The following is a 27,758-nucleotide window of genomic DNA, read 5'->3' as shown; positions in this document are numbered from 1 at the left end:
AGTTTCTGCAGAGCAGCAGGAGCTCATTAGAAATTTACCTCTATTTGTTGGCGGGACTGTTTGCATGGAGTAAACCATTGACTATAGAATCACTGGACACATCAACCCTCCCCTTTCATGTTTCAAACAGGAAGTACCTTCTGGCTCTAAGAGGGTCAAAATCCCATAGACTTCTATTGATAAATAGACAGTTATTTCTCCGTCATTTCATTTGTCATAATACCCATTCTTGCATAATACCATCTTCTTAGCACCTTCTGTCTAATCCTAATTAAAAAAAATATCGTTCTTTATCACAAGTAATTCAAGTTATAAACTGGCCAATCAGAGGCCTCAGTAAAGGAATGTGGTGCCTGCTGGCCCCGCCTTGAACGTTTGATTGACAGATTCTCCCAAGCCCGCTTTCAGTGGAAGAGGTGTGGACTTCCAACAAGATCACTCATGGTTGGTAACAGTAGTTCCTCTAAAAACGTGACTCAGACAGGTTACAAAATGGCAGCAGGCGATCAGGAAGTGACAGAGAAGGACCTTTAAACGGGTGACATCACAACTTTTAACAGAAACAGCTAATATTTTTAAGCTAATTTTGGTAAAAAAAAAAATTAAATATTGGTGGCATGCAAGCATTAGCATTTATCTCAAACTTGGCCTATTTAAGTAAAACCAGTCCTTACAAAAAATGTTCTTAACAATAGACAGATGTAACTGGAGCAGCATTGATCAATTGTGCCCCAGTAAAAAATAGCATTAGCACGGTGTTAGCATTCTGAAAAACAAAAGGAAAAGAGGGTTTTTTTCTAATAAAAGAAGGGCGTACATGCCTGCAAGTGTTACATCCAGGCCTCAGCTTTACCCTCTGTGTTTGTCTCTTGTGCTCTTCTTTATTGTCCCAACTCTTGTTGGTTTCCAGGCATTAATTTCCCTTACATTTTTCTCTGTCTTTCTGTGTAGTGAGCTACTTTAGAGCAATCCAGATAAGGGGAGCAGGGTGATCTCACATCTTGCTACATCAGGCAGCAGAGTATAGAGAGGACAGCGTTGTGTCCCTGTGGCCTGCTAAACCACATAAATCAAACACATGAACACACAAGGACAGAAAGAAAGAGATTAAAAAGATATCTGTGAGAGATTGACTACTCTGTTGCCTTGTAAAACAGAATGACCAAAAAAAAAAAAAAAAAACCACATGCATATACGTGTCTCTCTCCAGACGGGACACAGAATTTATGCGCCTGCAAAATATCATTCCTGTGATCGACTTGAAGGCTTAACCTCAAAGTGATATCAAAAATGACATGTCTACAAAATTTGCTCCAGCATAATTGCTTGCCTCAATGTTTATCACGTCTAACAGAATCTCATCAGGCAAAGCAATTTCTGTTTTACCGGATGTGCTTTACGCAGGGATTGCCACATGCACTAAATCAAGATTAAAATGAGATTTACGAATAATGTTACTGACAAATGGTTTGTAATGTTTTTAATCTACAAGGTTGCTTCCTCCTGTAACTCTCACAGCGACACCCATCTAATTTGTTGACATTTTAGATTTTTTCCCCACCAAGCTCTAGTTATCTTCTTGAGATTTGCATCACAAAAAGCTAAACATTGTGAATATGTGTTCTTTTATAATGGGAGTTATATAACAGGAGTTGTAAATCCTGCTGGATCTAAACACCTCATGTCTTAATGCGCATTGCCTCCACAATGGTTTACATTTTTCCAGGAATTGATTTCTATCTGCGATAACGAATGTTCTTTGTGGTGATATCAGCCCACCCTCCCATTTTCATTCACCTCATCTGATGTGGCAAAGATTGGATTCTGTTGCCAAATGGTGCAGTTAATGATTTCATTCTTGTTCCTCGCTGAGATATCAGACCTCGATGTCTTCTTTCCATTCACGTTTTCAGTGCCCTGCAGACTGTTGGCAAATAATTTAAAACATGTGCCAGTCCTTTGAGTTTCCAGGGTTTGTGCTTTTATCCTGTTGCATCATTTCCATTCTTCTGTTTTTTAAATCTGCCGACAAATGAACGAATCTCAAAACTGTACAGCTTCAGTGATGCTAATGTTATGTAGGTTCTGCTAAAATTTCTTAACTACTCATCACTAAGTGTGTTAACATGGTCGCAATTTTATAAGGCTGTCCTAGTCTACGAAATGCTTTGCATTTAAACACATTTTCATGCGAAAAAACGGTATTTAAAGTTATTACTTATATACTATCCAAGTTTTCATTGTCAGAACACAGTAGATTCATAAATAGTCTTCATAAAATATTTGTACTTATTACTTAGGTAAATTAGGGGCATCATATTTGCAATTAAAAGGAAAAAAAAGTTATAACCATGGTGTCCAAATTGCTTTTAAGTCCAGAGCACGAGATCATCCCCCACAAAATAGTTTTGTTAGTAGTAAAGGAGTATGGAATTCAGACATAACCTGAGACATGGTGGTTAGCTTTAACCCTGTAAAGCCTGAGACACATCCAAGACTTACAGAAAATTCTAATTTTGGAGAATATAAATTTATTTTTCAAGGTTTTTTTTTCGGTAAAATCCACTAAAGAAATTTTGCACATATTTTTTATTTACCTACTGTAACTGTATTATGAAAAAAAAAATTTTTTTTCAATACAGCAAATAGTCATTTAAAAAAATGACAATACATGAGTTATCTTTACGATTTTTTTTTATTTTTTTTAGCAAAATGTTTCCTCCCATATTTCATTGAAGCTAACATTTTGTAATGAGCAGGGAAAGGCCTTCTATTGTCCCTAGTGGAATGACGATGAACTACAGGGCAAAAAACATGGAACAAATTATATCCAACTGGTTTTTAATGAAAGTTTGGATTATGCTAATGAGATAGGGGTCTCAAAAATAAGCATATAAAATATGTTGTGAATGGTTTGGGTTAAAATAATACCTGATTTAGAATGCGATATGTATATATATGCATAAAACTGATCTTTTCATTGCGGTAAAAGTTGATATCAAACCTGTCAGCGAGTGAGAAATTAGAAAAAAAAAAGTTATAGCACAATGTTTTGCTTTTATTTACAAATCCAATCTTGCGTTGTGTGCACTCAACTCTATTTTCCTTGTCTTTTTTCATCTAGAAGTGATTTGTCCTTCCAACATTACATGTAGGAAATTGTAGAAATGTCTAATTTACTGACACATACTTGAAGAAACACGATGAGGAAAAAATTCACTCATTTCTTAGATTTTCCTGCAGTACAATAATGTAAGCTATAAAAATAAATTAAAGTAATTTCCTCTGTGAAATCTATATGATTACTTTACTAACACATAAAAAGCCCAATTATCAGTAGTTATGGAAATCCAATAACATATTTTAATATTCAAGTTTGTTGCATGAGATTTGTTCTTGACTTCAGATACATTCATCGCATGCTGAATCGATTTGTTAAGACTTGTTGCATTAAAAGATTGGTTCAGTCTGTTAATTTTCATTGAACTAGATTGTTCCTGCAAGAAAATGAGCTGAATTTACAAGACAACCTGCAAATGTGCACCCAGTTCTGAGTCAGGAGTGAGCGTCTGCTGACTGGAGTGACCGGAGATAATATTGGCGAATCGAACAGAGATAGTAAAACTGGTGTGTTTATGGATTCATTTCCCTCTTAGCGCCAAACTAACTGTATTGAGGCGAACAGAAAATCTTTTAATGCTTGAAGACTCCAGGAATAGGCTATAATTGCAGAATTGTACGAGACAGGTCAATGTCTGCAGTTGAAGGAGGAAATGAAAGTTTCCTCTGGCTTCTATAATCTCAGATTTGGAGGAAGAGAACACAGTTTTTGTTTCATGTATTTGTTTATTATTGTTTGTTGCATTTTTAAATTAACTAAACAACTGCATTTCATTCATTTTTTTCTTTGCTTAAGTTTTTTTAATGCATGTTTTCTACTCTAAAATGTTGCTTTTTGTTGTTTTGTTTTACTGTAAGAGACACATTTATGTCATTTCTGTTTGTTTCTGGTATGTTTGAGTTAAATATCCTCATCCTGAGTGTGTTTTTTTTAATGAAGCCATTCATAGTCCAGTGTATGAGGACGACTAAAAAGTCATTTTCATTTCAAACAAACCCTCATTAGCTGCTGTGCATTACAGTGACAGAGCTAATACAAAGAATTGAGAAAAGCAAAATGCTCTCGTGAATATCCACAATGTTGGTTCCACCCTTTCCCAGGCTTGGTGCAGTCAGAGTAAATCTAATTGCCAGAAGTTCGCGTTTGTTCGCTGAAAGCTTCAGAGTGCAAGATGCTTAATTTTATTACTGATTCTGTTGGCAGAGGGGGTTGTCAGGAAGGACGGAGGAAAGGAGTTGCAGGCTGTGTGTGCAATGAAAAAAAAAGGAAACTCAGCTAAAATTAAAAAAAAAAGAAGAACACCACAAAATGAAATAAAGATGAGTGCTGCACTGAGCCACACACTGAATATAAAAGACAATTGTGTGAAATATGCATGGCTGGATGGAATGCTGAGAACAATACTAAGCTGCAAGCTCTACCTGTAACCCACTATGTAGGCCCTGATCCTTAGCCTGTTGATAGATCCAGAAGATTTGGAGATCATGCAAATGTTGGAGATCAGTCCTACAAAGCTGTTTCATCACCTAGACAACGATAAACAAGAAGACAAGGATGGGAAGAAACCATCTTCTATGTTTAATAGGATTTAACATCGTTTTTTTTTTTCCTCTTTTTGTAATGCTTTTATTATTGCTTTTATTATTGCAGATTGGTTTAGCTTTGAAAGGTATTGATTATGAGCGAATTCGCACCAACAGGGACTGAAAGAAGCAGAGATGGAAGGAGTGGGCTGGTGATTTGTTTAAAGAAGGAAAAAATGTTCTCCTGCTTTGCAGAGTGCATTTTATATGTTTTAATGAGTCAAAGCAATATCCATCACCACAATGAAAAACTCTTCCTGGAAAAAATCTTCAGTGTAAGATGATCACAAAAACACAATCTTTATACCTGAGGAAGATAAAAAGGAAAAAGGTGAATAGAAGAGATTAGGGTTCAGTTGATTTAATAAATAAAGAAACACAACTAAAATATTGCTAAAAATATATTTTACCTTCAAGAATAATATAGATATGATAAAAAAATGTAAGTTGTGTTCTCAAATATGAAGCAAAATACAAAATAGGGGAAAAATATGGAGACAGTGAGTGACTTATTGTGTTTGTGCTCCTATTGTCAGCCTTGAAATGGAAAAAAAACAGCACTAATCATCCTTTCTAACCTTAATACCTCGCTGTCAAGGTCAGCCCCACAGTGAGGGTATTGTTGGCAGTGTGTCCTGGATACTGAGGTGCACTGCCAGGTTGAATTTCTTGCTTGTGTTGTTTTCTGTGACGTGCCCCAGAATATGCCACCAATCTTTCTGAAGGAATACAAAAATAAAACAACCGTGGAACATTACAGTACATTTACCCAGTTGAGCTACTGGAAAAAGTAGAATATCTGCATTGCACAATTGGTTTATCAAGGAATGCAGTTTAGAAATGTCTATTTTTAAATTCAAGAGTTTGATTATTTGATAAAATGACAACAAAGACTAATCTGTAATTCATCTGTTGTAGCAAGTCCATTAACTATTATAATATATGATAGATTATCTCTTCACAAACGTAGTGTAATTTTGTATTTATTTCTAAACTGAAAATCTGACCTAAATTTGTTATTTCTTGTGTATTATTTCAAATAAATTTAAAATTTTTAAAACTTTACACACTGATCAAAAGTGTTCAAACCCTGAAAACAGTTGAAATCAAAAGAGTTTTCCTTTAATTGGATAAAACGGATAACAACCCAGGATGAATTATTCTACTATTAAACCTCCATGTTCCATCTCTGTACAACTTCTCTATAGTAAAGTAAGAAAGCAGTAATATTTTAAATGTCTAGCTGACATAAAATTTACTTATTTTATAAAAAATAACATAATGTTATAAATATATTTAAAACAAGCTTTCTTATATACATATAAGAAGGCTCCTTTGATTTGTAATCTCAATAGGAGCACCCCTGTAGCACCAAAAGGGACAAAACGGGTTAGGAAGATGGATGGATAAAAGGAATTTTAGTGGGACAAAAGGTTGCAAGTTATTGTTTCTGACATTATGGCAACTGATCTACCAAGTCTTCAAAGCTTTGGTGTCTTTTGTCAACATTCTTGTCAGCACTTTGACCCAGAATATGTGGCAATCTCTTGCATTTGACCGGCCTTCATTACACATCTATGCAACCAAACCTCCAGAACATGTCATTAGCTGCTTCTTTAGAAGCAGTATTGCCTAAAACCATCAGTGACCAACCAGAAAGAAAGAAAAAAAGAACAAAAATTAAGTAGCCACTTTAGTTCTATAACACGCTTCAAGCAAGGCAGAGCAGATTAATATGTATTATGTATTAAATACACAATGGTAGTTTTAAGGGCTTTGGCAGCATTTAAATACAACTTTTTATTAAAGCACTAATTCACAAGGAAAACACAGAAAAATAATTTCTAACCTTTCTATTAATTATCATTATTTTCATTTGCCGTGGGTATTTTTACTGTTTTTAAATGCCTACTCAAAGTTTACAGTGCTTTTAAAACTACCTTTTCTCTTGCTTGTCTATTTGGAGTTACATATGTAGTATAAATGAGAACTTGACAGAGTCAGTGTGATTCCACCCTAAGAAAATGACTAATTTCTGGCTCCAACCAAGTTAAGTCAATTCAGGCACCATTTTGTTTCTCAATTCGGACATGATAGAGCCACGACGGTCATCTATTTGAAAATAACTTTTTTTTTTTTTAATTTTAATGGCATTTGACGGTTAGCTGTTCCACATCTGATGTCCTGGATGTCTGAGGATCCTGTCAAGGGTTACCACAGCAAACCAGTTTTCACCAATTCGCACACTTGGTTAGGCAGAGAGTTTTACGCCAGATCCTCTTCCTAACACAACCCTGTATTTCATCCGGGCTGTGCACAGGCACAGGGAGACCCAGACTTAGGCCCCTTCATAGTTAGGCAGTAGTGTGGCCCGGTCCTACTGGCTTTCATGGCCATATCACTGCTGGAGCACGGAAGAAATTGTATCCCCGTGGTACAGACGCTGTTAGCAGTGGACTCGCAGTGCAACGGTCGAGATGTGGCAGCGGAATAGACACGCATACACGCGGTACAAAATTTGGCCGGAAAGACTTTTTGAACTGCACAAAAATTGAGACCGCGGGTGACTGCGTGTGGTACCAGTGGTTCAGCCGTGCAAAGCAGGGCTCTGGCAGTGGAGTGACAGTAGAATGGACTCCAGTGTCTGCATCACTGCTATTCCACGAAGGTGAATAAAGTTAGCGCATCTGAGAGCGTGTGGCAGATTGTCCACATTTTTTACCCATAATATGGCCGTCAAATCCTGTGGGACCGGCCCTTACGGACCCACACTGAATATAAGCTCATTGCGCCCCCCTGGGAAAGAACCCTGGTTTCCCATGCGCCAGTCCTACATACAACCAACTGAGTCACCGAGTGGCTTCCTTCCTAGATGTTTCCAAAATGACTAAGATTTCTAACATTCCTGATTTTTTAAATAAAGCATTACATAAGAAAAGTCCCTTTTTGCTGAGTTCCTGAACATGCAGGCTGTTTTGCCCACCCTTTCTGTGGTTCTTTTATTTGTCTCTAAGGAGAAAAAAAACAAAAGGCTAAGTAAGACCACAGGGAGCTGAGTCAAAACCAAAGGCAAAACCAGTACAGGGGAAACTGAAACTGTAGAGAAGACTAAACATTGTACAGAGGGAGGTACAGTCAGCCTGTCTTACTCGCTTGGATCATTAATTTGTGTTCTAATTAGCAGGAATGCCACAGTTGGAATGCGATGCCTGCATAAGGATGACGGCCGTGTGTGACTTTGTGTGTGTCTGCAAGAGTGTGTGTTTGTGACCTGCCTGGGCTCCAAGTCTCCTGGCTTGTTAGAAATGACAGATTGATGTTATCCTGCACCCCCCACCCCAACTTCTCTACCCAACCCACCCATCTGCTCTGGAAAGTAGCCAGATCTTTAAACCTGCCTTGTGTTTACACCATGTGGGTGTTTTTGTGTGTGTGTGTGCGCGCTTGAGTCACTTTTAGTTTTGTCATTATTTGACTGCTTGGACCAGCGGGGGAACATTGAAAAAAAATTCAAGTCATGCTTTAGCTGCATCCATCATTTTTGCAGCTGTGGATTTCAAGGCCGAGCTGCCTTTTCTGTATGTGCGCTTTTTTTTTAAGCACTTCTGCTTCAAAATGAAATCTTCCTACAGTGGAAATATCCTCACTGGTATCAAGATGTGGAATATTAGGACTCTTCGGATTTAAACCTTCAAGATGGACCCAACGAAATGATGAATTCACGTCCCACTCGGCTGTGGGAGCGCTGGAATTGACAGCGTAGGTCATTGTTCATTTCCTGTGTTTTCCCATTCATTGTGGGTAAACCACTTCAGCCAAGCTTTTCATCTGCTGTCCCCTGATTTTTAAAGACCCAGATGGTGCAGAGAGCGTTTGTGTCCCGAGGGTCTGAAAACATTCATTTAGATAGTGCCAATACCCAATCTTCCAACACCATTCTTTTGGACATATCTTTAAGGAAGAAACCAGAAAAATGTATCAGTGCTATCCCTTGGCCAGTGACATCACATTTATTAAGGTTGTGTGTTTGTGTAGTCGGGGTCATTTTTCAGCGTGTTTGCGTTGTGTGTGTCTGTGTGTTAGCTACACTGCTACAGTGTCTCGCCCAAGGACAAAGGAGAGCTGGTCCTCACAGTAATTGAACCACAGATCCTACCAGACTATTAGTCACATATCTTGCTCTGTCCAGAACCTTTATTGTTGTTGAATCAACACAATCTGTGCCAATGAAAACAGGTCAGTAATACAAATGTAGCTCTCACAGATGGCAATGCCCTGCTTTTCCTCACACAAATGTTCAGATTTTTTTTTGTTGTTCATAAAAAGAAAGAAGTTTGCACAAATTACGTGTTGCAATTGTTGATAAATAACAGTTTTTATTGAGTCATTTTTCAGCACTAAATACAAAATCTGTTTAAAGGCGAAATTCCAGTTAATGACAAACTAATGTTAGTATTCATTTTTTACTTTAATTTTCCCAATTGACTTTCAAGATCATTTCAGAAGAATTGCAGAGCAGTAAGAATGGATTAATAGACATTTACTTTACCCATTTAAACTAACTCCTAACCATATTTAAAAAAAGATAAGTTAAAAGTAGAGCAAAAATGTATTAAAATTACACAAATTATACAGCAAAATTAAAAAAAAAAAGGTGATTAAGTGACTGGACAATACTCAACATCATAATTCCAACCCATGAAATATAATTTCCATATTTAAATACAACAAAACTTAAATTTGTGTGAGCATAAACTGAAATGTGAAACATATGATTAATGCAACATATCGTATTTTTTTTAATTTAACACAAAAAATTTATTTAAAAAGAGGGAATAATGTATCTTAATTTGTTTGTATTATCTGTGATTCCCTGTGATTTCATTACCTATTTTGTTTAAGTTTACACAAACAAAATAGGTGTGTTGAAGTGTAAAATATGTTAATATGATCATTTTTTTCCAGTGAGTACATGTGCATTCCCGTTTACTCATTTCAAGCAAAACGACCTCAGATGAACCCCACTGTTAGGTCTGTTGAAAGAACTGAAGACCTGCATGATGGAAATGTCAGTTTTTTTGACCTAAAGAGAGGATGATGATCAGGTGGCCCAGAGGACTTACTTACTGTTCACACATGTAACTAGAAAGACTACCTTTCTTTTTAGACATTTATTCTTGATGTTTAAGTTGATTGCTAAATCAGGTCAAATGATAAAAAGACTGTCGTCTCTTGAGAAGGCTGAGCGAAGAGGGAAGGAAGCGAGTGCATGAATGAATGTTTGAAAATGTTCTAGAAGAGATGACAGCTCTCTGCCTCTTTGTCAGTTCTAGCCTCCTGGTCGCCTTCACACTCAAAATATTTCATTCTTGTGTGTCTCAAGATAGGGTTTTATATGAAATGAAGTCCAGCCTTGCTAACAAGACTGTAGGAGTGGGCCGGACGACTTTTCTATCTACAATAGACAGTCCTCCTTCACCCTTTTTACAGTTTATCCAGAGGAACAGAATGAGATCAGGGCCACTGGACACTGGTTTTCTGCATCCAGATGGTAGATATGATGGATCCCAGCAAGGGGTCCCGATGATGTGTCCTTGAAATGATTTATACACCAGCAAAGGCATCTAAAAGGCAGCTGAAGAGAAAACTTCACTATACACGGAAGAGAATACTAGCATATTCGTTCTGTCTACAATTTTTTTGATTTACCCACTTTCATTTATTTTATTTTCTAAATAAATCCTCTAAGTTTCCCTTCCCCAGTTTGTGTTTTAAACATTTTCTAGTGAAATGATGTAAACTTGCACCAGATTAACACTGGTGGGTCTGCGGTACCCCCCCCCCCCTTCTCCAGACTGTCAGTTAGTTAACATATGGCTCGTTTCCACTAAGCGGTGCGGACAAGACCAGTCCCCTCTTGGTCGGTTTAGGATGGGCATTTCCATTAAGCGTTGGACTATCATTCTGTCACTCATGCTGAGAGTAGACCGATGACGTAGCTGTGCGTCAAAACGGTGCGACCACAGCAAAAGAGAAGCGGCATCAGCTGACTCAGAAGCAGACAAAAAATTAAAAAGATAACCACGCAGGATCATTATAATCCGGAGCAGGGGTTTATTATGCTACGCTACGGAACAGTCTATTGTTTTAATAATAATAAAAAAACTCTTTATGTTGAGCAATACTCCAGTGTTCTTCAGTAACTGTCTTACAAAGCAGGATAGCGAGTGTTTTTGATGAGCATGGATCAGCAATGGACATACATGGCGGGGGGTTGGGTGGGACGGAAACGGGGGTGTGTCTCCGTATTTATGGTTTCAGCGTGTTTCAGCTAAAGTTGCAAAATTTCCACTTCCAGCAAGAGATATTTTCGGGTGGCGTCTTGTCCATGACCAGAGACCCGTAAAAACCTCTGCAGTCTGGCCCCATGTCTTCTTCTTCCTCGCTGAGTCCTTGTAAAATGCATGTTTTGGATCATTAATGATGCTATGTTTTTGTATTTCAAAAATTAAACTTTTGGCGTCCATTTTTGCCATGGACGTTGATGTGTGGGCACCTCACCTTAAATATAAAATACAATTTTATAAAGTTTTGTTTTGAAAGTACAGCTAAAGTTTTTATTTTGAAACCCTGGCCTGTTTCCTGTTTCTCCAGCTTTTTGCAACAAAACTGACATGTCGAGGGAGTATGGAAGGACAGATGCTGACATGATAGAGGCGATATAAACATTCCGATTAATCAATAAACATCCTATTCTTTGTGTGTCTATGCAACAGAAACAAACTGCAGACAAACTAGTGGAAGTCAGGCGTTAGAATTTGAAGTGAATGAATATTCTGGCTTTCCAATATTCTACTTTAGGTTTGGCTCGGTTCCCTGTAAGCATCCAGCAGGCAATACTGTCAGCTCATCAATCATCAAAGACATTTTTTTTTTTTTTTTACCGCCCTGGGATAAGTGAAAGTGGATCCAAGTTTGCACATAAAGAAATGTAGAAATGTAGTATCACTTTGGCATCTGTTCTGTAACTGCTATAGATGTAAAGATCACTCTAAACAAATAAACAAACACAGTCTTCTATTACTCCGCTGCAAGAAAAGAACTAGAGGATGTTGATCAAAAAAGGAATATATATATAGTCATCTGTAAATGAAGGATGAGTTAATTAAATGCTAAATTTTGGGAAGGAAAGATTAGAATACAAAATACAACAGAAGGCAGTTTGGAATCAAATGAGACTGCTTCCAGGGCTGCATGTGGTTGGAAAAAAAGGTGAAGCCAAAGGAATTAAAAAGACCAGGTCTTTATTATGGTAAGTAACTTTGACACGCTCGCATTGAGCCCAGTGCCAGTCCATCCGTCTTCCTGGTCTCCTACTGATGAGCACTGGAATCAAATCCGAGTACGCTTGGCTTTTTTTCTTTGCCACCACGGTGACTTGTCTGGGTCGTCATCAGTCTGTGTGTCCCTGTTTTACTCCCCAGCTGAAGTCTTCTAGATTCCGTTTCCCCCACTGGGAATCTCTGCCTCTCGTCGTCTCGCTTCCCTTCATCTCGCCTTAACATTATGCAGATTTTTTTTTTCTTTTTTTGGTTGTTGTTTTCTATGCCAATCCCTCATGTTGATTTGATTCTTTATTTACCTCAAATGTTGGTGCTGTTTGTCTGTTTGCAGAAATGTGCGCATCGCACTTGATAAGTTGTGAAACACAGAGGGCATCAATCACTGTCACTTGTCTGCTCGACTTGTCGCTCACGCTGACAGAGCCCTCTGCAAAACCTTCCCTGCTCGGTCTAACCTCGATGAATTTCCAGCTCCTCCAACACATAAATCTACCTATGAGGGGGTGGAAGGAGTGAGGGAGTAGGCGGAGGAGCTGGGATACGGACACGCAGTTTTGTGCCTTTGCAATCTAAGTCAAATATGTGTTTACACATTTACAAATGAGAAATCCAAGAGCGCAGTGTCACTTCTTATATTCTCCACGCCCATGGCAGCCAGCCGGGCTCCGCAGCCCTTCCTGTAGCAGACTTTTGCAACAGTTATTTAGATAAATGATTAAAGTTTAGGCACAGGCAGCAAGAGCCTCACCATTCTTATTTAAGGAAGAATGGGCAAGCTGTCATCTTTTGATGCATTGCCTGGCCTCCTGCATGCAAACGAGACAGGCTCTCTCCACTGATGCTGCCCCACTTCACAGTCCCTCCCTTCATCTTACTGGTCCCTGAAGAGTTGCCATTGTGATTGATCAGGTGCCACAGTGGCATCATCTGAGGCACGAGGAGAGACTGCCCACCCAGCAAACCCTGCATGCTGATCATGATGTGATCGAGACGATGGCATAAACAAGGGAAGACGATCACACAGAGTTGATCTATGGTCACAATAGTTTGAAACACTCCCTTAAGTCTTCACAAACAAAAAAGTTTGCCTTTGTCTTTTCGTGTAAGAAGAGAATAATGCAGTGCTGGATAGAACTCTTTCTCCTAAATATTTTGCTTTAGTCACAACTCAACTTATTTTGAATTTACACTGGTCTGTCTGGGGTACAGCTCTGTTGCTTTGAGTAGGGAGTCCGTCTCCAGACCGTCGGCTAGTTTACATTGTCTCTGGTCTGTCTACCCTTCCCTTAGCTACCTGAGGAGTGGTTTGTCTCGAGTAGTTTGTCCTGGTGTCTTCACTCATCCAAAACTTAAGCCAGCAGGCTCCATGCCCTCTGAGTCGTTCTAAAATGCATGATTTGTGTCATAAATTGTGTTTTATGATACAATTATTATACAAAAGAAAGGTAAAAGAGAGGAGGTTGGAGAAAAAAAAAGAAGATGGTAACAGAGAGTAGTAACATCATAAATAAACAGGTGTAAATAGTGATCTGGAATGGGTGGGGCCTGTCTACACACACACTCAGTAGTTACAAACACACCTGTTGGCTAAAATAGTCTTCACATTTAAACTAGTCAAAAGGTACACAATACAATTGCAGTTCACACACACTTAATCATAGAAACCGACTCAAATAAAGCCTTTCTCAGTGGGCTAAGTATAGGGTTTGCACGCAGGAGCCCTGGGTTCAATCCCCGGGTTGTCCCCTGATCTCCATCCAGATTGGGTCCTTAGGCAAGACCCTTGACGCTGCTGCCTAACCCTGTGCCCTTCAAGTACAGGGTTGTGTCAGGAAGGGCATCCGGTGTAAAAATTCTGCCAAATCACTGATGCGAAACAGTGGGTGCTGTTACGCTGTGGCGATCCAAAATGGGATAATCATAAAGGTAAAGAAGATTCTGTCACGCATACTATTAGTGCTAAGGTGAGCTGACACCTGTGCTCAGGTGAGTGCATGTTTTGCTGAGGTGGATGATGATGGAATATTCGAAGGGGGAGAGCGCCCGGCCATCCCCACACCAGGCCCCCCGCCGGAGCAGCAGCAGTAGCCAGGACCCTCTACAACCACCATGGGGCTGTGGAAAGAATTTGCTCACTGGGCAATCCCACCAAACACCCAGACCAGGACACATGGGACCCCCGCAGAAGCCCCCCACACCAGAGCGCGAAAAGGCACAGGAGCACAGAGAGTGCAGACCCCAGTCCAGCCAGAAGAGCAGCCCCCCCACCACGCCAGGAGGGCCATCTGCGTGCTCCTTGTGCATTCCCTGTGCACCCGTTGCATGCTCCTTGAACGCAGCCTGACAGTTAGAAATAAAGAAAATAGACAATCAGAGCACAGTTTGTGTGTGAATCCTACTGGCGTCTTACAGGCACTTAAGTCCCACCTGCACACCCTATGGGTGCAGCATTTGTGCATAGTCAGTAAGGAGCCTACACGTGCACCTAACTAATTACTAGAGTGCAGTACAAGACCACCGTCTTCATCACCAAGTGATGACATAACACAGGGTCAACAAAAAATGTTGGACAGCTTGGAAATTCAGGATATTAAATTAGAACTACTTTGAATAGTTGGCCATTTTTCCACGGTATGGATTTTGACGTTTTGGGACCAGACAATGTTAGTAAGCAGTGATTGGTCCAAGAATCTGCCAATCAAACGTTTGAGGTGAGGACAGCGGGCACCACATGCTCTTATTGTGGCATCTGATTGGCCAGTTTGTAATGTGAATAACTTCCTATAACAAAAATATATAATAAAAAAAATTTTGGTTTAGCAAGAACATGTTAAAAAGAGACATCAGAGCCAGAATGGTTATTCTGACAAACAGAATGACTGAGTAATAGCTGTTTATTTTCAATAGAAGTCTATGGATTTCAGTTTTCTGGGACCAGCGGGTATTCTTATTTGGAACGCGACGAGGGAGGAGATGATCAGTCCAGTTCTCCCTGTACTGTCTGTGGTCAACCCCCATACAGGTGCATGTGACAAATGCATTATAGTAACTTTTAACCAAGGAGAAAACAGATCATGAAACAGCATGACTTCATACTAAATGTACTTAATGGCATGCCTGTAATTCATACCTAAAACCTTGTTTAAAAATTGTCTAAATGCGAAGAAAAAATAGATTGAAGGAGGCTACACACTGTTTAACTGCAAGCAAGCAAGAATAAAAAAAAACTAAGTTAAAAGGATTCAGAGTATGCAGCACCTCTCTGTAAAACACGTTCCCCTCCCCATATCCAAATCTGCTCAAATTTAAATGGATGTTTATTTTTAAAATAGCTGAATATTTGTCACTTTAAGCAGGATTTTTCTCATTTTTTCAGTCAATACAAAAGCCAAAAAAAAACAAAAAAAAACGGAACTGTTTAATGATTTAGCTGTGCATGTAAAACTCCCACTCATACTGTTGGCTTCAATGCACAACATGTTGTTGTTGTATGCATTCCTGGCGCAGATAGTTGTGTAGTCTCCTGGGCTGATATCTTACATGGCTCTATAATTCCTCTACATTTTACAAAAAATAAAAAAAACGCAACAATGTTTGTCCAGTGCAATAAATCTCCAGTAGGAGGAACACAACAGTTAAAACGAAGGGAGGAAAAATAAAAACTTCTTCATAGCCCTGTCTTTGGTCATGCCTTTTCCACGAGTGACCGACGACACGCTCACTGCGCCCTAGAGGAGTTTGGAGTGGCAGATGTCTCTGCTTTTGATTATAAAGCAAAAGGAGAATGAGTTTGGAGTCAAATTTCAGCGCCTAGATTTTAATGAGGAATGATCAAAGGCACTAATTAATGAATCAAAGGGGTTTCTCGTGTACAAGAAACGCATGAAAACACCTTTTTGTTTGTAATTAAGTCTGTGCTGCCAAATCCAAGATACCGTGTTAATGCACAGATCATATAAGCAAGGAGTTAAGATATCAGGATTTATGGTCAGAGTGAGACATCTCCTTGATAGTGGGAAAAACTATGCATAGTATGATGATGTTTAACAAACACATGCATCGTTTTTTAAATACATTCCTTCTTGTTAAATTTTTTAAATTATCTTTAGATTTTGGAAATTTGCAAAAGTTAGTGACAGTAACTTTAAATGTTTTTTATGAATTTATTCCAATCGTTTTTCTTCTTCTCTATAAGTGCTGTGAATCACTACATGTTTTTGCTTTGTATTCCTAAATGACTCCTAATGAACTAAGAATGTCCCTAAATTGGTCAGGATTTCTCTTTCATTGACTTTAAAGTACTTGTATTACAGCTTTTGTTTTTTTATTTATCTTTTCTGAAGTAAAAACTTATCACATTTCTTTTTAATACGTGGAAAAAAGTATCCATTTTTGGCAGCAGAAATTATTTCAGAACTGTGCTGGTCTTCTTGAAACAATATTACAGATATTACTTCTCAAAGAAACCTTTGATTATTTTCTTTGGACTGAAGTGAGTCTCATTTTTGCCTTATTGTGCACATAATCTGGCTGTGTGTCGTATATATATTGTCTTTTTACCTTTTCTTTCTTTCTTTGCACTTTCGCCTCATATTGTCTTACAGACCTCTGCTTTCTCTACATTCATTCTCTGATTCATTTTCTTTTTCTCTCTTGCTGTGTTATCTGTCTCAGCTCCATTTCCTTGCTCCATGATACTCCCTGAGTCAGTAGCTTTCATTTTCATGATAATTCAGCAACACCATTGGACTGCAAAATCACTTTTCTGCCTTTTCTTCTTCCCGTTGCCGCTGTCTTTAACTTTATCTCTCTTCCTTCTGGCTTTATTTCAGTTTTTGTAATTAAATGTTGTGTTCTGAAATGATCATCTCTCAACTTTTTCCTGTTTAAGTAAATAGGTGGGGAGGGTTACAAGTAATTTTCAGTATTACAATAAAAATTAGGGATCTTTTAACAAACTGAAGTAACCGTAAGTCTAGATTTTCAGCTCTGTGTTCCTGTGTTTACCTGAACTCTGCTGCCTTCAAAGGTCATAAATCGCATAAATAAGAAAACACAATTTTCTGTGTTCCACTTTAGAAATTATTGAAGAAAACTGGTGATTCAGACAAAATCAGTTTGTTGTTGCTGCTGTCAGCTTTCTATACAAATGCACAGGGATTTTTAGTTAAAAGGAATGATGCAGAAACACTAACCAATCTAAGACAATGTGAATAAGGTTATCGGGTCAAATTAGAAAATCAGTTTAGAGCTTCTTTTGTGTAAATCACCTGTGTTGATTGACATCTGATGGAAGTATGGGTTGGAAAGGTTGAAGTTCTGGAAGAAATTGGAACAGTTAGCAACCTCTCTGATGTGACTAAATCTACATACACACGGGGCATGTGTGGCCTGTTTAAGAGGGGTTTTAAATGTGCTTTTATTATATGTGGTTCACACAGGTCTCTCACTTGGTAGTAGCACATGAACTCACAGTTGAAAGAGGCTTGGTTGCAAAATGACGTGACGGTGCAGATTTTGTGGATCTTGTTTTTTTCAAACAATTTACACGTGCGTGTTAAAAAGCCTATATCATGCATTATAAGCCTTTCAGAGTAAAATATACCCTCATATATGTTCATATCTCACCTTTGGCACACTGAAGAACAAATTATTTATGAAATATTTTCAGTAGCTCATTTTCCCACTTGAAAGTAAGACACCTCGATCTCTGAGACGCCACCTTTCGCTCCTTGTGGGTGCCATCTATTTCATGAGTCAACCTAGAGCCAGCTTCGGCAGCGTGGCTGTGTTTCTCCCACAGAAAAAAAAAAAAAGTTGCCGTTTACGTTAGCTATGCAGGGAAAGTGTGTGTTAGCTTATAGGCTGTGCTGGAAGCGCAGACTCTTCTTGAAAGGGGCTGTTCTCCACATTCATATGTATGAACATGAAGACTCAGTCTTTCTCAGGAATTGGGAGGGGCTGGTGCTCATGGAGGAGGGTTGGAGAGAAATACTTAGAGATGAAAATACCGCTTTGGGTTTTTTTTGTTTGTTTGTTTGTTTTTTAAGAAACAACATTAGCTGAAAAAAGTGGATTTTGCATGGTATGGGCCTTATAAATTTCAATGGGATTTGTACACAGAGCCTGAAAATCAGACTTAAAAACTTACATAGCAACACATGAATGAAAGTGTTTTAAACACAGAAGCCTGAAACGGAAATATGCGCGCTCTTACATAGATTATTCATTGAAAGTGGTAGCTTCCAATAAACATATTGGAAGTAGAAAGGAATCATGTTCATTATTAGCAAGATTAAATGAAACACTCTCTCAATCAATGTATTCTTAAAGTTCAACTGTAACTACATTTTTTCTATTATAAAATTGTTCCCAGTGACTTTTTAATTATGATTATGCAGTTTTTAGCCCAAATCAAAAAATCTGTCGTTTTTTAACACATTTTCTTCACAGCGCCAGTAGCTCATTAGAAATACAATTCTGGGATTCTGGGTTGTGGGGGGGACTGTTGTCATAGAGCAGACCCGGTCCCCCTTGCTTAGAGCTCTGTTTGTACGCTCATGCCCAAGCTTATAACCTCAAGCTAACATTAGCGGTGCAAAAATAATCATATATATAATAATATTGGAGCAATCCAGTCGTACAGTTGGTTAGTTAGAACTGGAATTCACCACAGCACGAGTGCTGAACGCTCATCATGTCTCGCACACCTAAGCATGAGCGCAGAGGAGACTTTGGCAAACCCATATCAGTAGCTGTGTTTTTAATCTAAACATTTTCGAGCATTCGGTTTTCATCTGCTCCTAATTTAAATTGAGAAATACAGAAACACAGTTTTAATAGTAAATTATTTTTATTGGTCTTCTGTAATGAGAAAGGGCCACAAGAGCACGTTAAAAACACAAAAGACTATTTTAACTGGAATGGGTCTTCAAAGGTAAAGAAGAAAAATCATCTAAGCAAACTAAGAGCATTTAACCAGCAATCATTTTGTGTTTTGACATATTTTTGATTTGTTTTATTTGTTGCAGTAAAGCCAAACATAAAATATGTCTTGTAAAGAAATTTGCAACTCTTTCACAATAGTTATAATCACTGTGCATATATTTATTTATTCTTTTTAATGTAACCTTCATTTTACCTGTTTCAAGTGGTCTTTTAACTATGATTATGTCATTTAAATCAATAAAACCTGTTGTTTTCTAGGGCACAGTTTCTGCAGAGCTCCAGTAGTTAATCAGAAATTTTCCCTCTGAGTTGTGGCCGGGTCTGTTGGAGCTTACAGCCCCTCGCAACCCCAACTTACATCGAAGGATCAATTTGTCTGCATTAGAATTGGGTGAATCCGGGGGGCTTGTAGCCTTTGTGGCCTTTGTAAGTACAACGTCACTGCTACAATCTTTTTCCAACAGCATTTTCCATCTGTTCATGATGATTGGAATAAAGAAATACAGAGAAATACAATTCTAAGCTTAAGTTTCATTGTAAATGTCCTCAATCATGAGAAAAATGTCACAAGAACACAGACACTACAGCATGTCCTTCAGATACGCCTGACTCACTTTTCTTATCTTCTCAGTAACATTTCAAAATGTTCAAAATATATGTCTATTTATCCTTCTAAAGTGTAAGTCTCAACACAATCAAATATATTAAACAAGTAATAATATATGAGGTTTCAGAAGATGAATAAAACTCTTAGTAATACAAAAATGAAGGACACTTGTGTCCAGCGCCAGAACGACAAATGACTATTGTTACAATCAAGGATGCATTTAAAAAAAAAAAAAAAAAAGATAATGTTCCTGCCAGCATGCAGGATTAGAGGAACACAAAAGTAAAGAGCTCTGGCCAAGAGAGCAAACAAGCTGCTGTCTTAAAATGATAGTTCTAATCAACAAACACAAACAACCTGTTTTTTTTTTTCTTTTTTTCTGTTTTCCTTCTAAATTAAAAATCCGTTCAACAGAACACCGAGCCTTGATTTCACTGCAGAGCAACAGAGAAAAGCAAAAACATTATTTACTGAGGTCGGATATTCTATGCATAATAAGCTCAGTATAGAGATTTGTATTACATTAGTATATCTGTTTGGACTCGTAATAATAAGATGCAGCCGAGCGGATGAGAGGATCGCACATTCGCTAAGGGTAGCTGGCTGACAAAAAGGCAGATGGAAAAACTCTGACCAGAAATGTTAAGAGTCTTGGATTCTGGACGCTAAACTGAGATTGACCTGTAGTGCAGTAAGAATAAATATGATCAGGAAATCCAGGAGATTCGACTTCATACTATGTGCTGTCATAATTTATTTATCTTACAAAGATTTTTAGATGTAGCAACTGTGTTTTATGTGTTACTAGAGTTAGTGTTGTCACAGTAACATTTGTTTTAGGGGCATCAGTCTGTTTTTTTGTGTCGCAAACAAGGTTTGGAGTTGCAAGTATTGTAAGATGCTAACGTGGCTAATGCTTCAAACGTGGTCTCAGTGCTCCTTATACAGAGTTCCATCAAGTATTTGCATTTCTTTATTCGCTGTTTCATGTTTTCATGGATTTTATTTCAGCCATGTGACTCTTCCAGTTTGTCACAAAAACTCTGACAAATCAAGACATGTTTTTGAAATGTTTACCTCCAAAGGAGGTGCTGTGGCGCAGAAAATACAGTAGCTTTGAAGTGTTTGGCATACAACAAACAAAACAAGAGTTATAACGCATGACTGTGATGCCATTTGAAAAAAGATCTTGGAACACTGTATAGTGAAGGTTCACAAGTTTTTTTATGCATTTTTCACATTCTTGGGACCTTGTTTCTGCTTTGTTTTTGGATTATTGCATTTTTATTTAGCATTTTGTTTAAAATTATAAAAAAACAGTTGTCTCAATTTTGATCACTTTTGCAGTAAAAAATGGCTAAATTTACTACTTCAAATTGAATTTTTGTACAGTTTCTGGGTTTTTTTTAAGAATTATTTTGTAATATAATGAAAATAAAAGCATCAGCAAAGAGAAAAAGCTGAGGCTGCACTTAAAAGATGAATATCCAACAAAGAGACAAAAAAACTACTGCAAATTGTAAAACAGTAAACAATGTTCAAAATGTCCCTGGACTACAGATGTTCTTAGTGAAATAGCAAAAAAACTGAAACAGAATTTATTGGAGTATGAGTCGCTTCAGAGTATAAGACGAAGAAGCCAAAAATAAAGAAGAAAAATCATATAAATCACACAGGTAAAAGTTGCCCTTTTGGAAGAAATGTATTTAATAAAATATGAAAGCAAAAACAGACATTTCATCTTGAAAGCCAAATCATAAAAGAGGAAAAATAACAATACTAGACTAAATATATGCGCTCTTCACCACTGTAGCACATTAATGTCTATGTTATTAAAAACATTGAAGAAATCTAGTATATTGGCACAACAAATGAACAAATATTAAGACAGCTATAGTGTAAAGAAAATCCTAACAAGTATACTAAACTCTTTATATCATTTCAAATGTCCAAATCTATGGTATTCTTCATTTTCTGTTTAGCTTTGGAACAATTCTGCAAATGCCGGCATAGACTGTCCTTCCTTACTCACTATATAGTGCATTAAATAATGTGTTTGCCATTTTATAATATAATCTACAATTCCAAAATCGAGTCCACAAAACAATTTTTAAATTCTTTGCGAAAAACTAGCATTTATCAATGTCCACTACATTGGGGAAAATAGACCAATTAGAACAATTTAGCTAAAAAAATATGTTTAAATGCATTTTTTTTAATAAATCATCAACAGTGGAGTCACAAATAGATGGAAATGTTCAAATTTATTAGATTTTCACTTCATGAAATTGGTGACGTCATATTCAGTGTTGAGAAAAAGTAAAGAAAAGTGGTGAGCATGGTGTCCAAATTGCTTTTAAAATCCAGGGCACTATATAGTCCTGCACTGTATAGCTTTTTAGTGGTTAGGGATTAGGGAAGGAAAAGCTTCTTCTTCATTGTTATCAGTAGCAAATACTGATAAACACATTTCTAGTGCCTTCTAGTGGTTGATACTATTTATTTTGGGGGAAAAAATTGACACAACTTGAGGAATGCACCCGAGCACATTGAACCCCCCAGCCAAAGTATACAAAAAAAACAAACAAACAAAAAACGCAACTTATACTTTTGGTCAAAATGTTTTTTTCACACAGACCTTCAGTAGTTTAGGTCTTTTTTCCTCACATTGTTTTTTTTAATCAGACACTTCTCAGTTCCTAACAGAAGAACATGTCACCTTCCTGTCCTCGCTGTGGCACCACAGATTTCCCAAACTGACATGTAAATGTAGGATTTTAACTATTTTTAAAACTCAACACAACCTGACAATCTGTTAAACTAAAATATCCCATTAAAACTGCATAACAAATGCTGAACGTTACAAGTTATTTTTCGCACTTGTCACTTTTAATAAGAGGCCTTTCATTACTTTAAGATGCTTCTTTTACCTCGAGCGCAGATTTTGATTTTCTTTTCTTTTTTTTTTCATTTGCTTTTTTCAGAAGTGGTTAAGGGGCATTAAAGATAAGAAGTGCTTCAAATTAATAATGATGCACCTTGGATTTCACAACGCCTATAACCCTCTGTAAATGTTTTCTGGCTGATCCAAAGTGCAGCGAGGCTCTAGAAATAGAAAAGAAAATCCAAGTGGAAGTGTACAATTAATTATTCTGTGTGACAGCGGATCAATACAGCCCAAAGCATGGATAGAAATTAATTGATTGTCACCAATAAAACTCAGATAAAAAAGGGGAAGCAGAAGTATCTCTCTTCTTTATACCACAGAGGGATTTAGGAACCTGTGGACAAGGTCCATTTAATCTGAATGCTTCTGCTAAGAAGGAGAGGTGGAAGTTTGGAAAAAACTGCAGATCAACTATAGGCAGAGACCAGAATAACACATAAATAGAAATGCAACAATTGATTCCAAGAGAAAGAGAACCTTAATTGTTCAATCAAGTTCTAACCGTCTGGTGAGTTCATTTGACCTTCTCCAAGTCGTTAGTATTTTTACACCCATTAAACCGTTCCATATCTGTGAGGAGACTCATCTCACTATTTTAGCCGCACTTGTAATCTCTTCATTCAGCAATTCCGACATTTCATTCTTGCATGTACTTCCTGGCGGGTTATAGCCTTCCATTCAGCCAGCAACTAAGTGTGCTTTTTGCTCATATGAAGCTCCAAATTAAGTTAAAAGATGATTCATGTTCCTCTTTCCTAGAAAATGTACAAGATGTCTTTACTCTCTCCTCTTTCCCTCTCACTTCTTCACTAATAACATTTTCTTCTCTATATCCCCCTCTCTCTGAAGCTCTGTAATCTGATTGTTCCTCCTGTGATTTTTCTGGTATTGAGTTGCCTGGATCATACATATGTATAAGTCCTCTAACGCACTTATTTCACCTTCTGCTGCTATTTCCTTTACCATCCAACCAAAGGGAGGTTCTACACTAATTCTATGTTAACACTTGTAAGAGATTCAGTCTATAGAAAGTGTTGACTTTGTATCACAAGATAACCCACAATGCCATCCATTTTCTACAAACATGAAAGTCATACCTTGAGCCTTGGTCGCATGCACCCATATTACAAGTCCATGTGGGTTTTTGGGTTGTCCGGACCTCTGGGAGGTCATAGGTAGGAGTGGCTGGATCCTAACTGTCTTGCAGTTCTCTTAAGGCCTCCTCAAGGAATGTAATGACAATGGAACGTACCATTGTTGTGCGTGTGGTAAGTGGATTGTGAAGTAGGCTATTTGTAAGGCTTTGTTGTACAATGCCCTTATGCTGCATTCGAGTTGTTGGTAAAATGTGAGTTCTAGACCCTTACTGACTGGTGGTGCATGCACTAGGTGTGCAGGGATATGCAGATGTCTGTAGGATGACCGCACAAACTATACTCTGATTGTCTAATTTCCATCATTTAAACGGTCAGGCTGCGAAGGGCACAAACTTATCACTTGAAGAGCTCTAATGGGCCGCTTGCTCAGTGCGCAGGGTTTGCTAAAAATGAAAAATCTTCTAAACATGGCTGCATCTCACCTATTTCACCTTACTTATGTCTTAGCTACGATCTGTTGCTTGCAGCATGCCCATAGAAAAAGTGTGCATTTAATTATTTTTTATACGGGCTTACTGAGTGCTTTAGGACCTTGATATTTCGTGTGGGTCACCTGCATGCTCTGTGCAAGTTTTCCCATTCTTTGTCCACACACAGCTCATATCTTCATGTAAGGACAGTTGTGACTTTAATGAATCAGGGCTCACAGTCCTGAGTGGAATTTGAAGTTCTTAGATTTAGTCAAAACTGTGCATTAAATTCCTATGATTTCCTAGGGTCAAACACCTCCCGTTTGCTAACCAAACAGGGAATTTGACAAATAGTCATACAGAGTAAAACATGATATGGTGACTGAAAGAATACTTGTTTAACATTCTGTACATTTGAAAAAAGTCGGTCATCCAACTTCCAAGTATGGACTTTTGTCTCTTGAACTTTCTCTTCAAAGCCACTAGCAAGCAAAATCCTGCAGATTACATTCTTTTTTAACACTCTGAAATGGTTGGGTTTAAATATTAGTTTACAAACCAACAAAATGCTAAATACAACTACAGATCATCCATCCATCCATCTTCTTGACCGCTTTGTCCCTTTCGGGGTCGCGGGGTGCCGGAGCCTATCCCGGCTACTGAAGGGCGAAGGCGGGGTACACCCTGGACAGGTCGCCAGTCTGTCGCAGGGCCTCAATCACACCCATTCACTCTCACATCCACACCTAGGGGCAATTTAGAGTCACCAATGAACCTATGAAGCATGTTTTTGGACGGTGGGAGGAAGCCGGAGTCCCCGGTGAAAACCCACGCATGCACGGGGAGAACATGCAAACTCCACACAGAAAGGTCCCAGCCGGGATTCGAACCGGGGCCTTCTCGCTGTGAGGCAAGAGCGCTAACCACTGCTCCACCGTGCAGCCCCACTACAGATCATTACAAGCTTTTTGGTTCTGCACAGTTTTATTAATCTTCAATGAAAATAATAATTTTGTGACAAAACATTCTATAGATTTGCCTCCACTGAGACCTTACAGCTGCTCCTATCAAACTGTAAAGTCCTAAAAGCAAAAATGTCATTTAGTACAAGACTGCAAGCAAGTACACCAGACACAAGCGGGAAAAGGGCACTGTGTGGGCATTCAATCCACCCATCCATCCACTAAACCTGTTAATCCCTTTTTGGGACCACGGGTTGCTGGAGCCTATCACAGCCCATCATTGCAGGGCCATTGTTGCGTTACTTTTAAACTGTAACACATAAAATATTCCTTTATATCGTGATTTAAAAGTAGGCTAATTATTTTACTTAAAAATATGTTTCTATTAATGAGAAAACAGAACATACGTAAAAGTGTTTAGGTGTTTATACGAAAAACTGATTCAATTACTTTCAGATGAAATTATATTTTTAAAGCAGGCTCAAAGGTGACGAGCAGAAAAAAATAAGTTTGAGGTATTTTTATTAGCAACTAATCCCTCGTGATCATAGCTTATAATACACTACAACACATACTGGGTGGTTAGTTTGTTGAAACACGTGTCTCTGACTGTACACTGACTAAAATATAATAAAAAATGCTTCAGCAAGGCCTTATAATAATTTATCTGGGCAAAAAGTAATGGGTTATTAAAGAAAAATAGTCAATTTCTCATTACTTTGCCTATTAAACGTTTGCTGACTTTTTGGTTTTGGAGTCTCAAATACATATATATATATATATATATATATATATATATATATATATATATATATATATATAGTCGATTGGTGAAGTAAATTCTGTTGAGTTAAACCTGCCCGACTTCCCCACCTCTTCATCACATGACAGTATCCCTCTAGCTTACCCTGCAGTTACCTCACATCTATTGTATCCTAAATGAATAGCACCTGAAAATGAATAAACTGCTTTATTTTTCTAATCACTCTTTTGCAAAAACGCTGCAGCCTGAAATGACCTTATAACAAACGCTGGTTGGTTCAAAAAGTCCATAGCCTATAGATTTAATGTCAAGAGAAAATATCTGATATTTCTTCTAACATACCTTCACCCTTTATATGGATTTACTGTCAAGCACAAAAAATGATATATTTATGCTAATGGAAAGTCCATCTGCTTATTGGTTTTTCCAGGCATTTTATTACTTTCGTGCCACAGATGAAGAGGCCGTTCCTTCATGCTCATCTTTCCCCCCTCAATCAATGTTTAAGTTTCAGGCTGTGAATAGGTCCACTCCATCCTCCTTTAGTCTGACTCAATCCCACCTCGGACTCCGGAACATTTTGAACTCCGTGCAGCTGACCCCGGAGTTTGGGTTGAGGTTCCCGTTGTGATGTTGATCCTAAAGATGCTTAAGGATTGTGATGATCATGCTAGTTTGAGCTCTGCACTATACACAAGAGAAATGATTTGGACTGCACCAGCAGAGTATTAGCATGACAGATGGCAACACATGGAGCGAGCTGACAGCACTGCTGACAGCGCATTCACAGGAAGTCCCCATACTGCACGGAGCACACTGTTTGTTGCTCAGTGTATCTTGATGTTTGTCTGCTATCAACTGAAGCCTTTTCTTACCTGTCAAAACCAGAGTCTGCTCAGATCAGACACTCACCTGCTTAAAATTGCAAGACCTCTGCTTGGGCCTGAGTTAAAATCCACAGGAGACATGATCTATCATTTTCGTCTTTTGCCTAGTTCATTCCTGCAGTAGTCAATAAAGTTTTGCCTACTTTCCCTCAATCACTTTAGTTGGAAATCAGTTCCGTAAGTGTGCCAATAAAAACACAAGCACCGATAAAGACACTGATAAAATGAATGCCTTAAAGTTACTTTTTGTATAAAGTTGACTACATATACAATTTAAGTCAGTGAGGCATGTATTGGGGTATTATTTGGCTTCATAAGGGTGAGTCTCACTGAGTCAAAGATCTGTCAGCTTTATGGTTCTGTACAGGAAAGGTGGAAAACAAAACTGTCACTGCGTGATTTCTGTTCGTCTGGAGTTGACTTAAAATGCTGTTTGTGTTTATGTGTGTACTCATATAGCTGCTTTGTAAGGACTTCCTCTAATAAATTCATCAGTGTCTAAAGGTCCAATATTCTGTGTCAAAGATTCATCTTCATGTTAAAGAATGTTACCAACAGTCATTCTAGAAAGCACATTCAGCCCCTGGTGTTCACACTGAACAAACTGAGAAGATCTTCTTCCTCTCTTTCTTTTTTTTACTGTTCAGTGGTCCATGTCTGCTCACCAAGCCTCATTCACCAACAGATAAACGAGGCTTGGTGTGTAATGCTGAAATGGGGCAAATCTCACAAATCTTGTTCCAGGCTTTTTCTTTCACAGCTCTTTCGATAGCTTTCGATGATTTCTCCTCCATGATCAATTTTCCAACGATTGGTACTTCAGTGAATAAAAGGGACGCCATTCATTTATCCCTACCAAATCTAAGTCCCTGATTGGTCAAAGTTCAACCTGTATTAACTTGCGATGTGCATTCAGTGGCCACGGGTTTTGTACATAGACCCTAAAAATGGTTGTTGAAACTTGCTTAGCTATGTGTGAGTTCTGAACTCAAAAGTCCAAAACCCACATTTACATAGACTTTTTGTTAAA

General features: G+C 38.1%; 1 protein-coding gene and 1 long non-coding RNA gene across 3 annotated transcripts in view; one reads left to right on the top strand and one right to left on the bottom strand.

The window, feature by feature from the left end:
* LOC112145197 (neurexophilin-4) overlaps nucleotides 1-27,758 on the top strand; it is a 46,371-nt gene that overhangs the window by 15,412 nt on the left and 3,201 nt on the right. The window lies entirely within an intron of this gene.
* LOC112145198 overlaps nucleotides 3,711-27,758 on the bottom strand; it is a 32,096-nt gene continuing 8,048 nt past the window's right edge. The window contains exons 2-3 of one of the 2 annotated variants that reach the window (XR_002919032.2): nucleotides 5,283-5,423; nucleotides 3,711-5,011 (exon numbers count right to left, since the gene is read on the bottom strand). This is a non-coding gene — a long non-coding RNA (uncharacterized LOC112145198). The remainder of the gene's footprint in view (nucleotides 5,012-5,282; nucleotides 5,424-27,758) is intronic. The other variant, XR_002919033.2, reaches the window with a different exon arrangement.

Source organism: Oryzias melastigma, linkage group LG5 (genome assembly GCF_002922805.2).
Source record: "Oryzias melastigma strain HK-1 linkage group LG5, ASM292280v2, whole genome shotgun sequence".
In the NCBI taxonomy this organism is placed as follows: domain Eukaryota; kingdom Metazoa; phylum Chordata; class Actinopteri; order Beloniformes; family Adrianichthyidae; genus Oryzias; species Oryzias melastigma.
This window is presented reverse-complemented; position numbering and strand designations above follow the sequence as displayed.